The sequence below is a fragment of the Phyllostomus hastatus genome, unplaced genomic scaffold, assembly GCF_019186645.2.
Source record: "Phyllostomus hastatus isolate PE091 unplaced genomic scaffold, TTU_PhHast_1.1 phas_contig_159, whole genome shotgun sequence".
Taxonomy (NCBI): domain Eukaryota; kingdom Metazoa; phylum Chordata; class Mammalia; order Chiroptera; family Phyllostomidae; genus Phyllostomus; species Phyllostomus hastatus.
This window is the reverse complement of record NW_025333640.1, coordinates 31,757,058-31,772,726: the sequence shown is the minus strand read 5'-3', so window position 1 is coordinate 31,772,726 and position 15,669 is coordinate 31,757,058.

Here is a 15,669-nt window from a genome sequence, read left to right as displayed (position 1 = left end):
TTTTAGGGTGAAAAAGAATCAGAGTGATTTTAATTGTGTGATGAAAAGCTGAGACAAAGGGCGGAACTTGAGGATTCTTATCTCTTCTCTGTGGTTGTACTAAATCCATACATTATACATATGCTATTGTGTTTATCTTTAATATGAGTTGAATAAAAACAGAGACTCCTCCCATAGTGCTACGAGGGATAATTAACCGAAAGAACTCTCTGAAGATGAACAACGGGACCTAGGTTTCCAGCTAAAGTCACATCAGCACTGAGGAGCAGGAACGCATATAATCCATCACGCGTGTTTTACGCCGGCCGGCCCGCCATCTGGGAGGGCGCGGGAGATTGATGGTTCTGGTGCTGTCGCTGCGTGTAGTTCGCTCACTGTTCTTCACATCTCAGTAGTTGTGTCTGAAAAGTTGTTTCAGCCATAATTTCTCATCCATTCTCATTAACAAACCTCTGAGCTCTGACCTCAGTCATCTGCATCGGCCATTCGTCACCTCGTTCGCTCAAATTGGGGTCAATTATTTTGTATTGTTTTGAAATCTATCGTAATAAGAATTTACTTAATGGCCTTAAGCCCTCGATGTGTCATTGACATTCTTTCAAAATCTGCTCAGTTTACCTGCTGGCATATGATTATTCTTCATGTTGTCCTAGGTTCAGAATGGACAGGTCAGTACACAAAAGCGAAACACTCAATGAATGTTCTCGATAAAATGAAACTTTGCCTTGCCTTAAAATTTTACTTTCTACAGATGGTTCAAGAACAATGCTGCTGTTAATTACTATGAAAACCAACTTGGGTAATATTGTGTATACTACATATTTTCCTCATTTTCCAAAGAATACATACATCCATAAAAAATGGAAGTATTTAATGTGTACCTTTTACTCACTGATTCCTTTTATTGCATCACTGCTAATAAAACTAAATGCTAAAAGCTATTGATTTAAGGTAAATCTAGGAACTGGCATGTAGTAGGCAGAGATTATATTGAAAAAGAAATATATTAGAAATTTTCTTTGGTTAATAAGCACATCAATTTTTAATTTTTTTGTCTTTCTACAATTTATACTAAACATTCTAAAAAGTCTCTACTATTAACCATTGGAAAGAAGACTGAGATAACTTTAAGAGAGTTTAAAGAGTTTTAAAAACTTATTTTAAACCATAAAACCATTTTTATAGTGACAAATGACTATTATCTACACAGACCATATCTCGTATTTCATTGTTTGCTGTGTGACGACTAGACATATGAAAACTCCTAACTCTCTCTCCTACAATCATGAAGAAGAGATTGTCTGAGTCTTTAAAAGAAATAATAGAGCTCATATCTTGGGAAAGAGATTTAGCTGCATGATTTGAGAAAGAAAGATACATTATATGGAAGTCTGTGAGATCTGAACTGTGGTTGGGGAGATTGGAAGGAACCACGACATGGGTCATTGAGGGATGACTCAACCTGAGCTCACTAATTCACTGTGTTACCCTATCCCAGACAGGACGAGGCTTTGTCAGACAGAGATGAAAACAAGAATAGGTCCTAATTTTGAACAATTTATAATCTGATAATTCATTCACCCAGATCTCGCCACAGAACAGCTGTATATCATGAGAAATACACAAATAGACAATGACACATTTGAGTATGGCTTTGTTTTTTTGTTGATGTTTATGAAATGGTCCCAGGCTGCCTAACCTTCCTGGTGAGTCAGTGGCTTTTGCTCATGTAGTGACTCAGGGACTCGGGTCCCTAATATCCTCTGACCCCCAGTCCTTCTATGGCTTAGAATCCTCTGCTTCCAGACAGTGGGCAAGCTCCATCCGTTCTGTAAGTGCCCTCATTAGAAAGATACTAGCCCTGGCTGGTGTAGCTCAGTGGATTGAGCTCGGGCTGTGAACCAAAGTGTCGCAGGTTCGATTCCCAGTCAGGGTACATGCCTGGGTTGCAGGCCATGACCCCCAGCAACCGCACATTGATGTTTCTCTCTCTCTCTTTCTCCCTCCTTTCCCTCTCTAAAAATAAATAAATAAAATCTTTTAAAAAGTCATGTTTCAGAAAAATAACAAATAAAGTAATTCACACTAAAAATAAGATTAAAAAAAAAGAAAGATACTTATAATTCCTGTTCGCATTTCACATATGTGAGAAGCTAGTTGTGTTTCAGTGACAACACTGCACCCTGGAAAGAGGACCATAAACTCTGGCCAATAGCTGGCTACTTGCATCGCATTAGTACAATATGATTTGTCATTCTCAAGTTAAGCCACCTCAAACCCAGAAATTGTCGTTTCAACAGAGAAATGTATTGTTTTCTTATGCTGTTTCCTTGATCTAATGCTGCTCAATAATACAGCGGGTAAAATTCCATTAAACAGTGAGTGGTGTAAAAGGAGAAAACATTAGACTATGTTCTAGGCAAATACTAACACCGGTCAATATATTTACATTTAATTATAGGACACAGAGTTTCATTTTTCCCTTTTACAGTAACTATTTAGCATTACATGATTATTATAAAAGATGGCGTTGTTGAGGAGATCCATGATTCTGGTGTTAAGCCTGCCTTCAGGAATGCAGCCCTTTGGGTGCTCACAGCATGGTGATGAAAAGCATTGTTCTGCTCTATAGAGCCTGCAGAATAAACAGTAGAAAAAAAATATGACGTGCTTGTGCTGCATGAACAACAGTGTAACTGAGCAGGATACGACCTAAATGGAGGATGCTGAAGAATGTTCACAGATGGATTTGCCACACTTATTCCAAAGTTCCCCATTAATCGGTATATTTTTCTGGGTATCCATTTGAAGGTCTTTGCATCACCACTCAACTGAGGCAGCAGGAAAATGATGCTCCACGCACATAAAATATTGCTAAGTTATTCGGAGAAGACACTATATAGGCATTTAAAGAGGATACTATGATACAGGAAAGTCTCTTAATCAGGTGTGCCTACCATTGGTATCTCATCACGATGTCTATTGGAATCTTTAACAAGAAGATGAAATTGTTTTCAAATCTTGGTTGAATAAATGAAGAAAGAATGTTGTATTATATAAACAGAAATATTTAGTCATCCAACCACCAAATAAACACCTACTATGTGCCAGGCATTGTTCTGTATACTAGGGAATTGTCAGGGAACAGAATACATAAGTATCCCTCTTAATCATTTTTCCTTTATTGTACAAACCTAGAACTCTTTCTTTAAGCAACAAACTGAAAGTTGCTACATACAATCAGAGGATGTTTTTGAGGAATACATGTTGTTTGGTTGCCTACTTTGAACTTTCGAATTTTCACCAGGTGTGGAGGAAAAATACGAATGGAAAACGTTAGTTAGAATAGCCATTTCAGTGGAAGGCTTCCACCAAATGGTGAGGCCAACCTGCCATACAAAGGCAGAGCCAGCAGAGGGCGATGAAGCAGGTTTGCGAGACAGGCTGTCAGAAAGCATCCCTAAACATACAAAGGCTTTGAGAAATATATTCACTGTGCATTTTAAAAAGACGATAGGCCATCAGAAGCTTTTTGATTATGAGAATTTACCAGTTGTAAAGTACAGTATTTGAGAGTTATTTTTTAAGAAACTACCTTCTGGTATATGGTGGATAGCATAATTAGAAATTAATGAATTGGGTGCCAAGTTTCTGGTTGGAGAATTTAGTCAAGCAACCTTGGTTTTTGTGAGTCATGAGTTACACATATTTTGGTCATAATCCCCAATTACTAGGCAGTATAAAAGTAAGTAATCCTTTAGCAAAACCACTTTGGGGAGGATGACTCAGTTTTTAAAGTTAGTAACATAAAGGCTCAGTGTATTTTTAGTAATTGGAAAACTGTTGATTGAAAGATACTGCAATTCATACAAAATTCATGGTAAGTATAAAAAATGTTCTAACTGTGTCTTGGCTTATACTACACATATATTTGAAAAATCTTTGTGAGGCACAAGTTCATAAATACTTTTCATTCTTATATTATGCTATTGTTTGTACATTCTATTACACTGTTAACTGGTAAACTGTTAAGTTCATATGCCTGTGTGGGTAGTAAACACAAGTGATATTTAATTGTAAAATATCATATGTATTAAAAAACATCCATTTGTTTGATTCATGTATCTATTTAACAAGGACTTCAGAGATTATATTGTGTTCTTTATTTTCCTATATCAACATTCTACATCACTTGAAAGCATCACTAATAAAAGAAAAAGGGGACTCTTTGCATGAGATTAATATCAGAGGAGATACCGTTCACAGCCCTCTGTATTTAAAGTGTGGCCCATTAACAGCACCCCATCACTTTGGGGCATTTTACACCAGAACCTGCATTTGAACACGATCTCCAGGTGACTGTATGACGTTAAAATTTGAGAGTCCCTGGTCTGGTTGTCTGTGCAATAATCTTCTTTCTGCTTCCTCTGTACTAATAGGACCCATATTTTGTTCACATTTTGGGTGCTCATGTTAATCATGATCCTTTCCCGGCCTCGGGGGACAGAGGTTGATTAGACTACGCCAAGCACGATCATTTAATTTCCCGTCCTCTGCACGATCATATGTAAGTGCAGGCATGGGGTGCAACCCTACACTAAGTGCTGGCGGAAACATGTGGGGAACTGACTGAAAAAAGAAATATCACTGTTCCCAAAGACGCCCACAGAACAAGAACAAGGATACTCTTCTGCTCAGAAGGATAGTTTCCTTCTGCCAGCAAGGCCTGCAAGGGCCACCGCATGCTTGCGACTGGGAAGACAAGGGAGTAATCAACACAAGAGTCTTAACGCGGCGGAGCTGTCTGTCCGGCCCCGGGGCCCCTCCCCTGCCGGCATGCCTGCTAACCAGACGGCACACCCTTCTTGCTCAGCCGCTTTCCATTGGCCCATTACTTATCCAAATCGATGTATCAACCTAAAAGAACCACCGGGCTCCATAGCTACATTAATCCCATTCTTTTTCTTTAAATCTCCACCTTCTAAATACACAGATGGGGCAATTTTTGTGAATCTGGGATAGTAAATAATGAACGGATGATGAGGCTGTCCCCAAAGGAAGGGCAGCCTCTCAGTGTGAGAAGGTTTACTTCCTTGGCGGATTAGGATGGGAACAGGAACGCAATTTAGATGTTCCTGTGTGGACTTTTCTGCTATTCAAAGTTTAAAATGATTGGTTTTCTACCTTCTGGCCCATCGATTTATGAAAAAGAGCAAAAACAGTTCAAATCTGGATCGTGTTAGTTTTAATTAAATTTCCTTTCAGTTTTTTATTGAATTTCTGAAGTAATACTTTAATTATTGCCACATTTAACTTCTTATAAAAGTCATTCTGGGAAAGCTCAATCTAAGAGCAAAACCATCTACTCATACTGTATATAGCCTCATGATGTCCATTAGACATGTTCGCATCAGAGGTATGTGCATTAGCTATGTAGACTATCAATTCTATGGGACAGTATTGGTCAAATACATTGTCCAAGAACTTTAGGATGTATATTTTGTTGAGGAGCTTTGTCAGTTAGTAGCACTTAGCATTTTTATGTATATCTTATTTCTTTGGGTTCAAATAATTACTGTTGGTAGGCGTGGCAGATGGTGTTTTACAAAATTTGCCACAGAATCATTTCTGGTCCCAAATGCTATTTCAGAACATCGCCACTCCCCTTCAAGAGATGTCGTGTATTCCTACTGCCCTTGAACCTGGCTGCACTTGTGACTGCTCCAACCAACAGACAATGGGGGGAGTGATGTTCTGTACCTGCCAAGGCCCGGGCCACAGAAGGACGTGGCCATTGCTTCATCCTCACTCTTTCTTTGTATGTTTATGCCAGGGCCTCAGCCACTGGCTCTAAGGAAACCCAGGTTCTGTGGAGAGGCCGCCAGTAGGTAGATCTTGGACCACAGCCAGCGTCAACTTCCAGAAAAGGGAGTGAGTGAAACTTCGGCTGACTCTGCCCCCCAGCTCAGCCTTCCTGTCCTCTCACCGAGCCCCAGATATTGGGTGTCCAGTCCCTGCACGCGCCCTGACTGAACCCTTGACCCACAGAATCTGTGGACATACTACATGGGTGTTTTATGCTATTACATTTTCAAACCTTATAAATCAATGACATGATCTCACTCATATCTTAAAAAAGAAACTTCATTCCATGTGAATGTTAGTCTAAGATTTTGCTAAGAGTGAATCATCATTTGGTGCGCAGGGAGAAGCGGGACTTGATGTCAGACTAAATCAGATCTGAACACTGATTTTGTGGGTCGTGCTCAAATCCCTTCCACTTCTGAGCTATAGTGTCCTTACCTAAAACATAGAGATAAGTAGTCTCATTTCAGAATTGCGACGAGATTCTGATTAAATAGAAATATGTAACCTTGTGCCTAGCACATCTCATAATAGATAATATATATATATTTGTTATTGTGACATCGATTTGGGATGACTAGGAACTTTATAAGAACACTAGTGATTATGAGCATTTACTTGAGTGCTTACTATGTACCAGGTACTAGGCATGATTCTTGGCATGTGTTTTCTCACTTACTCTTAAAGAGTAAATCTAAATCCCCAGCAACATAAGAGAGTAAGTAATACTAAATAGTAGAACTTACATAGCTTCAATGTGACAGAGCAAGTGGCCGTCTTGTACAAAAGGGATGCATTGCACCACCCACAAACATTTGGGTTTAAAATATGCAAGTAAATACAAAAGAGTTAACTGGTTGAGTTTCAGTGTGCTACGTAAGTTAACGTGGGCTCTATTGGTTAACAACCCCAAATATTACACTAACGATGCATTATTCCTTGATTTCACATTCGAAAACATAGGCTGAGGAAACTAATTGTATGAGCACATGCGTTTTCACAAACATGTAACCACCTGGAGTACCTTCAGCAGCAGAAGCCAATGTTTGTGCTGCTATTTTCATTACAGGTCTTTCAGTGAAACTCTCTCCAGACAAGCAGAGAGCTAAAAAAGAAATTAGTGGCCATTCAAGGACGTGGTTCAAAGACAATCCTATTCTATTAGTGTACGTGAAGCTTTTCTTAAATCTGTGATAGATTCCCCCAAAGCGTGGTTTGTCTGAGACCAACATCTACTCAGGACATAAAATGGAGGGGGGGAAACCCTCCATGGTTCATTTAAACAGCCTTCTTAATGTCAGAGAATTTTTAGCTGAAGGAAGATACTGGCTTTATTGCTAGCTTATGTTGGATGAATAATTCAGAATGAAAGCAGTTGCAGCATAATGATAAAATTACATATATCAAAGGGTAGCTATTCGAGCCAAATATCTACAGGAAAAAAATCACATTTCCTACTCTTCTGTTTACTTAGATAGTTATTTGGTTCGTGCAGATGTTCCAAAAACTACCATTACACATGTTTCCCTGCGATATTTACAACCCACTCAAAATGCTTGCTCTCAGAGAATTTACTTCTCTATTCAACACATGCTTTGGCCTCATTTGCTTCTTGTTGAAGCAGGATCTGTACATTAATGACAGGCAGAGTTCAAGGTAAATGATCATTTGAAACCAGAGTAGAGAGTGGGAAGAAGGGAGGGAGTTAATGATTCTCGGATGCCTGTTTTGTGCTAGATGGCAGGTGATTTGCCATTTGATTTTCCTCACAACAGCATTCTGAGTTATGGTCATTGTTCTGATTTTTCAGATAAAGGAAGTTTAGGTGAATTTTTTCTTATCCAAGACCATGCAAATACAAAGTGGTGGAATCACATTTGAATAGTCTGACTCAAACATCCTGCTCTTTCCAATATGTAAGAGACTAATCTGAACATTCTAGGTTATCATTGAAGCATCAGTGGCTTTAAGGCAAAATATTTTTTTTGAAAAACCAAAATTACCATGTTTTTAGGCCCAGCATTTATAAATAGGATGATGAGTACTTAAATGATTTAAGTCATGTTTGTTTGAAAACTCTTGACTTTGGGGGATGCTTTTCAACAATCCGACTTTTTTCCCCTGTTAAGACAGACTCACATTTTAATATATGAATTTCTGGACTTAACATACGAAAGAAATCTCAGTCTGAAGCTCACTGCTTGGAAATGGGCCTCTCCTCTGGTTAGGTTCGTGCTGCAACCCACCACATGTCAAATCAACTTAAGAAACAAAAGTCCCATCTGTACAATTGTCTGGGTAGCTTATTGATTCAGATTTTTTAAAACAGTGAGTTCAGCAAAATCAGAAGCGCAACAAAACCAATCATTTCAGCTCCAGTGTTCCTTGCCCAGCTGCACGCAGTCCCAAACAGGAGAGAGGACCCTCTCAGTGGACACAGGGTCCCGCATCGTCCCCAGCTGCGCCCACCGCCCGTGTCCTCACCGAGGAAGAAATCAATGCTGCCACTCTCTGCCCACCACCGACGGAAGCATTCTACAGACGCTTATTCCAGAGAAGGGGCATTTTGATGCCTGAATTTTTATATTCTAATTGCTTCTATATAAATGGCTCCAGTGTTTTGGGATAAAAGTGCTTAGTAATAAAAATATTATTTTAGCCACAATTGACTTTTAAAATACATTAAGTTCCATCCTGCGGTTTCCTTTTCATGATTCTGTACCAAGGCAAATAATTGCATGAATTATGGAAGCTTTCTGATCAAAGAGGGTAGTAGGGCTCACCAGGGCCAGTGTCCACACGGGCGCATTAAACAAAGAATTATCTTGGAAAGTGTCTACCATATTGCACATGTATTTAACTTCTGCATGAGTGCCCCTAGTAAGAAGGTATGTTTCTGGCTACAAAAAACCCTGTGACTGACTTTTGAAATCTTTAATTCCTTTTCCTCACACTCTAAATCATTAGACCTATGTTTACCATTAAAGATGCCTATATCTCCTCTCACATGCCAAAATACAATGACGTGCTGTAAGTTAAAAATAAGAGCTCTTATTGAGGTTGGGGAATTACCATATTTTGACCTAGTAAACAATAGATTGACATATGCTGTTTTTATTGTTCCAGTACAGAGATTGTCACTATGTTATGTTGGAAACCATAAATGTAAAAGCTAGTTATTTAGTACATTAGGTAGCTGTCATTTAATATATGATAGGATTGTAGCTAAACTAGAACTAGAGAAAATCATAATTACTCTGTCTTCAAAAAACCTCAACCACTTTTTTCCCAGATAGCTAATATTTAGCAGCAGAAGAAAATAACTTTCTCATAGCTAATACATGTTTTTCATAGCTAATACACATGTTTTTCAAACATCTGCTGTTAAAAATGTTGTACTTCTCAATATAAAATGATATTTATTCATAAAGCATATTTATCAATAATAGCCTATTAGTCTAATTTTAAATTTTTGACATTAAGATTAGCCATCCCTTTAATTGAACTATGTTTTGTAGTATAAGATATTTACATCTGACACATCAAAATGAAAAATAAAGAAGCCATTTTATAACTTGTTATTTTATGCATTCTTGCCTTTTGGAAATTCATAGAAAATGAAGATTTGATGCTCTAAATTTGAGATGCAGTTGCCATGACAACTGAGAGGTATAATACTGTATACTACTATTCAAAATGCACTTGAATATCATCAGAAATACTACATTATGTATAATTATTTTTCCAGATGTAAATGATAATAATCTAGTCATTTATTTTTTGTTGTTTTTAAGTAGGTTCATATGTTATAATTTTAACACAGCAGGTAGGTTTAAGAAAAAGTCTATAGATATGTTACAAATGAATCACTAAAATGTATGATTTGCCTAAATATGCCAGAGTGATTTTTCACTGTATAGAGTAAAAATGTAAATAAATATAATGTTCAGTGATTTCAATGAGTTCGTGACAGTGACCCAAATAAGGGTATTTCTTATAATACCCTTATCTAAGCCTCATCCCTCCTCAAACCTATCTGGTCACACTTCCACCTGTGCTTTGTCTGCATCTCCAGACAAATCGACATAAGCACATCTCATAAGCACATCGACATATTCCCAACAGCACGTATTAGCTTTCCCTAAACCCCCTGCCTCACATGTTTCTGGAATTCTGCTACCAGTAACACTGTCTTCCCCTCACCCAGGTCCAAACACCAGAGTCACGTTTGACTTTTTCTTCTCCTCGTCTTCATTATGTCGTTCATGACTAACATTTGTGAGTCCACCAGGAGAGTAACAGTGCTTTAACTTAGATATCCATTCAATATTGAATTTGTACAGTCAGAAGAAAAATTCATGTTCTATTAATAAAGGTTTACCTGTTTCATGTTAAATGTATACTCTTCCTAAAGCGGGATCCGCTGCTGTCACATGGGAATGGAGGAGAGGGGAGGTCAGAGGGCAGGTGAGAGCAAGACCCAACCGGCATCCACATTATACTGCTCAGTTTTATGCTGTAGTTACAAACAAACCAAGAGATGTTTTCAGAAAGAAAATTAGTTAAAAATCTTTGGAGAATATATTTCTTGTAGAAGTATGGAGAATGGCTTAAAAGGAGAGATTGGAGACAGAAAACCAGATAGAAATATCCTCCTGAAGTTCAAAAATAGACAATGAGGATATGAAATAGGGTTTAGGAATACCGATGTCACTTCCACATATTAAAAGATATTTCCTTTTTTTTAACATATGTGGCCGGTCAAGTTTTAAAAGTTGATATGCACTCTTTCGGAAAAAGGAAACAGGCATTTCCCAGCACGATCCGTGAAACATCAGTTCTTTAGAATGCACTAGGTGACAGCATGGCACTCTGAATTAGCAATATCTTTTATTTTTTGAGATTTTACTGATTTATCTTTAGAGAGAGGGGAAGGGAGGAAGAAGGAGAGGGAGAGAAACATCGACGTGTGAGAGATGCACAGATCGGTTGCTTTTCACACGCCCCCAACTGGGGACCTGGCCCACAACCCAGGAGTGTGGCCTGCCTGGGAATCCAACTGGCGACATTCCTGTCCACAGGCCAGTGCTCAGAACACTGAGATACACCAGCCAGGGTGAGCAACGTCTTTATAATATCATATTTCATTGATTCTAAGGTACACATATTGTTACCATTTTTACTAATTCTAAGACATTTTAACATCTTTAAAGTTGAGGTATATTTCATAATGGATGGTGCACATCATTTGTATGGCAGTGGTTTTTTCTTTCCTATGATACCAAAAATAATGGCTTATTTTATAGTCAACAGCAAAGATTCAGTAAAATGTGCTGTTTATCGACAGATTCATCTAGGAATACACATACAGGCAAATACAAGTAAGTGCTATCATTGTTTGTAATACCAAAATATTGGAAACTATAAAACTCTAAAAATAAATCATGGTGCACATATACAATGAAGTACTTTGAAGTCTTTCAAAGAATGAGGCAGAACCATATGGGATTGTTTTACATTATGATATGTGGAAAAACACAACTAAAGCACTGTGTAAAATATATTATGATTGCTTCTGGTAGGGGAGAGTCGAGATCATAAGAATGAGAGAAATAGTGATTTTCCATTATATACCATTTTGGAAATATTGAATTTTTTCCAGCTACAAATTTTATCTTTCAGGTAATCAAATACATACTTGAAATATTGTTTTGAACTATTATATCTATAATAATTTGTTTCTAACTTAAGTAATTCGTCTTAATTTGTGAGATTGATTACTGTTACATGGCTCCTCAAGAAGTAAAATTATTATTCTTAAAATTAGAATATAAAGTCATTATTTTCTTCTTTCTGTATGTTTTTTTTAAGTTGAGTTAAATTAACTATATATAATGTGTAATATTTGTGCATTATTTGGAACATTTTACTATGTATGGAATTGGGTTTTTACTGTTCAGTTTGTCATCTAAGTGTTGTTTAATGTAATTTCTATTTAGAAGAAAATATATTTTTATCAAAGTATTTGTTTTATGACTATACTTTGGAAATGTACTTATGTTTTTATTTCAATACTGGCCAATGTAGAATCCCTTTTCCTTTAAATTATATGGGATACGTTTTATAGTTTTGACTTTTATTGACTTCCTCTCAGATCTCTGAGGAGCAACTACCATTTTTTCTCTGATTTAAAAAATTTAGTTATAATTTTTGACTTAGAAATTGTTGAATGATTTTCCAAGGGTTGCCATACATCCTATAAGAAATCTGCACTCTCTGGAATGTTGCGCCTTTTCTTTCGGAGAGCGAAGTGTATAGAACTTAACGATCAGCAGTCACCTGAGGGACAAGAGCCTGGAGAGCTAACTGCGTAAATGATGTGAATCCTGAACGGGCAACCACAAGCTCCTGCAGCCAGAGCCCAAGAACGAAGTGTTTCCAGACATTGGGATAGGACGGATGTAGCGCCAGCCACATGCTGCCCTCCACGTCTATTGTTTGTGCGGCAGCACCCGACTGCCTTTGAGCATCCATCCCAGAGTTGTTTACTATCCCTTATGAAGACAGAATCCGAGTTTATAGACTTCTCTAAATGTCTCTGTTGCCACTTTATTGTATGTGCTCCAGCGGACCATAAAAGATGCTCGGTTCATTGTAAAAAGACCCATCTGCTTCTTCGGGACGTTCGTCTCACCCAGAGGGTTATATGACCATGGTGACTTGCCTCGTATTGTTCAGCGCATTCCACTTTTGTTTTTCTTTCGGAGGGCCTTTGGAAAAATAGGATTTGGTGTCTGTGAGTCTCTTTACATGTTTACCTTCTGCTTCCATCAAAGAGCAGTGACGACCAAATCATACAGAGGTTATTTATTTGTAAACCTGGAAGTATCTATAACATTTACAAGTTTCAATTAAATCTGAAAAATCTTGCAGGAGTGGTGACCTGGCCCACAGTGAAAGCTGTAATCACATGTTGAAATTTTAAAAATGCGAGAGACAAAAAGCCACACACTCCTCTGCTGTATTTCAGTGTGTGCTCCCCGGAAACGGAGGTGCCAGCATTAACTTCATCAGGGTGTTTGTTCTTGTGAAGAGTGAGCATCTTCATGTCTTCCCGAGCACATAATGTGGTCTGCGCAGGACTGATCTCTGAAGGGAGCACAAGGAATGTGGCTGGAGAAGCCTCATTTATGCTGGTGAATAAACTCGAATGCTCGCTTGAGTGTCGTATTTATATGCAGATGAACGGAATACCTGGGATCTCCAAAATAAACCGTAAGCTACTTAAAAACTTCTCTTTGCATTTATGTACCAATACATAAATGTTCGCCGAGGAAAAATCATCCATTAGAAACTAATGATTTATAATGAGTAATTATTAATAGCAATTGTTTTGTAAATTGTGTAAGGTGTATAATATCGATCTTTCCTGCTTCTAAAACTCCTAATTAAACTTTGGTGGAAAGACTCAGAAGAAGAGACATGACGAATCCCCCAGGATCTTTGGATACAATCCAAAACAGTCACCGTCAGCCCGGGCTGGTGTGGCTCAGTGGATTGAGCACCGGCCTGTGAACTGAAAGGTCACCAGCTGGGTCCCCAGCCAGGGTGCGTGCCTAGTGGGGCACGTGCATGGGGCAATTGACTGATGTTTCTCTCCCTCTCTTTCTTCCTCCTTTCCCTCTTAAAAATAAATACATAAATGAAATCTTAAAAAGAAAAGGTCACCATCAGACGGTGATAGGTATTGAATAGCCATGAGGTTTCTCTGCTTTTGATAGTAAACATAGAGGGCTCTAGCTCTACAGGCACCTGAACCATAAACTATGTGTATGTAAGAAAATATGTTGGCTAGCCTGAGGCCTATCACTGTTCATATCTGGTTGCATCCAGCCTCCAATATCTACATTGAAATTTGATGCTTAGAAAATGTTAGCAAGGTGGAGTTTCTCCTCCCCTTGTTCCTACATATTGATTTATATCTGCTAATTGACATTATCAGTCGAAGTGCCCTTTAGATTTGTAAGACACTTGGATTCCAGCCACATTGAAACTCTATCATATAAACCATTTGGCAGGTGAACCTGAACTGATGTCAGTTAAACAAGCTAAAAATTGGGCTTTGTTCTGAAACTGAAATTCTGTGAAGAGGGGGAGGGGGCAGAAGACAAGTGGCCAGTGTCAGAAATGAACGTTATCTCATCACTGGGTCGCCATTTGGGCGGTGGTGCTGTGGAGTTTGAGGCAAATATTCGTGTCTTCCTGTTTGTGTCCATGACTCTGAACTGAAAGGAATCCATCGATCATAACTGTAATTTTTGGTACCTGGGCAATTTTGCCATGGAATGCTATAGCACAGGCCTTGGGAGCTTGAACCCTCTTACTTGAGAACTAGCAAGGGTGTGTGTTAACTGAAACATCTACAATATTCATGGTTTTCTGGCTTAAAAGGTCTCTGCAGAGAGGAGGGCCAATGCCTCCTGGCTCCACGATATGAGCAAGAATGCTTGGGTCTGTTAGTACTCGGTTAGAGCAGCAGCGATCGTGAATACCACTTCAGTGATTCAAAAGTGAAGATAATGTAAGCCCCTGGACATTTGGGGGAGTACTGGGGGTGGTGTTGGTGTTATGGTGTCTTGGGCTCCTTGTTCCTTGAAGCCTGTGCAAAGGAGCTTTCTCCCATAAAGCCGAAGCTGGCAAACAGTAACTTGGTCTCATCTGCGGCAATCTTGGAGATTTCTAGAAATTTGAAGGCAGGAGTTCCTAGTTAAGGCTGGCATTCCTATAATCAGTCAGTGGAAGCTCAGAGAGCGTAGAGATCTTGATTATTTCTGTAGAAGTGGCTTATTTCCATCCACGGACATGTGAAATTTAAGATTCAGAAGTTAGCTCTAATTGCAAGTGATTAACCAAATATTCAAGTGGGGAATTTTTTCCTAACTATATCCCCCCAAAAACTATCTTCTGTTTCTTAGCTCTGAAGAACATGTGAACTCTTCACTTATAATATTGGTATTCTTTCTTGTTCATATATGTGAGGACTTCTGTTGTTTGAACTTAGAATTTGAATTTTTTTAATTTTTAATTTTTTTCAATTAAAGTTTACTTTCAATATTGTATTAGTTTCAGGTACATAGCATAGTGGTTAGACAATCATATAGTTTACAAAGTGTTCCCCTCAAATATTTCCACCCAACACCACTCGTAGTTATTATAATATTATTAACTATATTTCCTGCGCTGTGCTCTACAGTTTGAATTTCGAATGCTATTTGAATAAAAGCCAGTTTCTGTTTCAACCTAAACCTCACACGTCCTTTCCACTTCTCTCACCTTCCAAACATTGATTGAAGACCCTTTTTTCCTGCTAACTGAATATCAGAATATGTTTAACCATTAAGAAAAGGTTGATCATTTGCCTATAAGGTGTCATTGAAATAGTGCCACACTGGGCATATATGCTACAGACCTAGCTAAAGGGCTAATGAGTAAACACCAGTAGGAGAAGACAGGGTCAGAGATGGCCATAGACACAGAAAAGCAGAAATGAGGACACCTATGTGGGCAGGAGAAGCAAAAAAGACAAAGCACAGGGCGAAGCATCCCGGGTGAGAGAACAGAGGGAAAGAAACAGAATCTCACAAAACATGATGATTCTGGTGGAGAAAAGGCAAAGGCTCAGAAAAGAACTAATAGGCGAATCCAAGAAGTGAACTGGTTTCAAAGATGAAGTCAGAAAGAATAACCATGTATGTGTATATAGATGCACAGAAGAAATAAGGTATAAATCTTAAGGGGAAAAAA